Source organism: Eumetopias jubatus, unplaced genomic scaffold (genome assembly GCF_037043125.1).
Source record: "Eumetopias jubatus isolate StellerSeaLion01/CBP00866 unplaced genomic scaffold, mEumJub1_p1.0 scaffold_4, whole genome shotgun sequence".
NCBI lineage: Eukaryota > Metazoa > Chordata > Mammalia > Carnivora > Otariidae > Eumetopias > Eumetopias jubatus.
The window spans coordinates 37,678,055-37,679,512 of record NW_028274810.1 but is presented as its reverse complement, the minus strand read 5'-3'; the positions used below and the strand labels follow the sequence as shown (position 1 = coordinate 37,679,512).

General features: G+C 39.7%; 1 pseudogene; it reads right to left on the bottom strand.

Annotated features, from left to right (window-relative positions):
* Positions 1 to 299: 299 nt before the first annotated feature.
* LOC114208336 (developmental pluripotency-associated 5 protein pseudogene) lies at positions 300 to 650 on the bottom strand (annotated as a pseudogene).
* Positions 651 to 1,458: the final 808 nt, after the last annotated feature.

The window sequence follows — 1,458 nt, the reverse complement described above, 5'->3', positions numbered from 1 at the left end:
ATAAATACTTGAATTTGTTAAGTATTAGATATGGGCTAGATTATTTTTGTGTATGTATTTTTTTTTTTTTATTCTCAGATGTTTTCTTTTTTTTTTATTTATTTAAAATTTTATTTTAATTAGCAAACCTGGGAGGGGGAGCCACATTAGAACTCAGAGACAAAGGTGGAGACCCAAAAATCAGCTGGTTTTTCCTTGTCAGGCTGGAGGAGAATTTCAACCAGACCACATCCATTCCAGCTCTGGAGACAGTTTACTCTTTAAATCCTGATTCCAGGTACGTTGGTTGCAAACTGGCTTCACTTCATCCAAGGACCTAGCTCTAGGGCTTTCATGGCATCCTCAAGTTTGAGCATCCCTCGTTCCTGTCGCTGACGGTGCCATTCGGCCATGGACTGGAGCATCCACCTGGCCCTGAGCTTATACAAGTAAGAGCCATAAACCACGATCTCGGTGAGGTCCGAGGATTCCAGAACCTTTAGCTCGAGCATGACTTTGCTCACTTGCTCGATGTACAGGATTCGAGATCCAGCTGGGCCAAACATAGCTTCCAAGAGCTGCGTCTGGACCTGCAACACCTCGGGATCTTTCAAGTCTTCGGGAGCTTTCACCCACGGTGGAATATCTTTTCGTTCTGGTAGCGTCCCCATCTGGACTGCCTCAAAACTTACCACACTCCCTCTCAGATGTTTTCATTGTGCCTTCTGCAACCAATGGCCTGGGTTGGAAGATTAGAATAACAAAGGGTCTCTCTTGAAATACACAAACTTATCAATTCTCATTAGGAAAGTAACAATCTGGACCAGAAAATTTACATTTTATACGGAATCCAGGTCCTATGTCAAACATATTGGGTGTGTTTCAAAGGACACAGGTTAACAGCTCTTTCCCTTATATAGATAAATTACCTACCTATCCATTATCCACCTATCTATGAATCTAAATTTATAATTATTCAAGTGCAAAAGGTAGCCCACTTGCAGAATTCTGTCTAAAAATTGCCAATCACCGGAGCAATATTTACAGTTCTTAAGTCCACTATTAGAATGTTTGGTTCTCACCTCAGATAAAGTGATAGCTATATGCTGCCAAGGTTTGCTTTGCTTTCTTTTTTTGCTTGTACTTTTTCTCATCAAAGACAACTTTTTTAAAGCTGAAATATTTCACAAACAGCTTCTAATGGCCTCAATTGTTCTTTTTTTTTTTTTTAAGTACAGATAACGGGAAGTAAAAATACAGTTAACGGCTTCTTTCAAAGTATGTTGACATTTCTTTTTCATTAGAACAGGATTGTAACATGTATCCACATGTTAGCTGTAAAGAAAAGTACTATCTCTTGAGTGGTAAAAATATATGTGAAGTACTCATTCCAAACATATGACTTACACACACACACACACATTCACACACACACTCGTGCACTTTCACAAGTGCACATGCACACACAGGCTGGGCTGG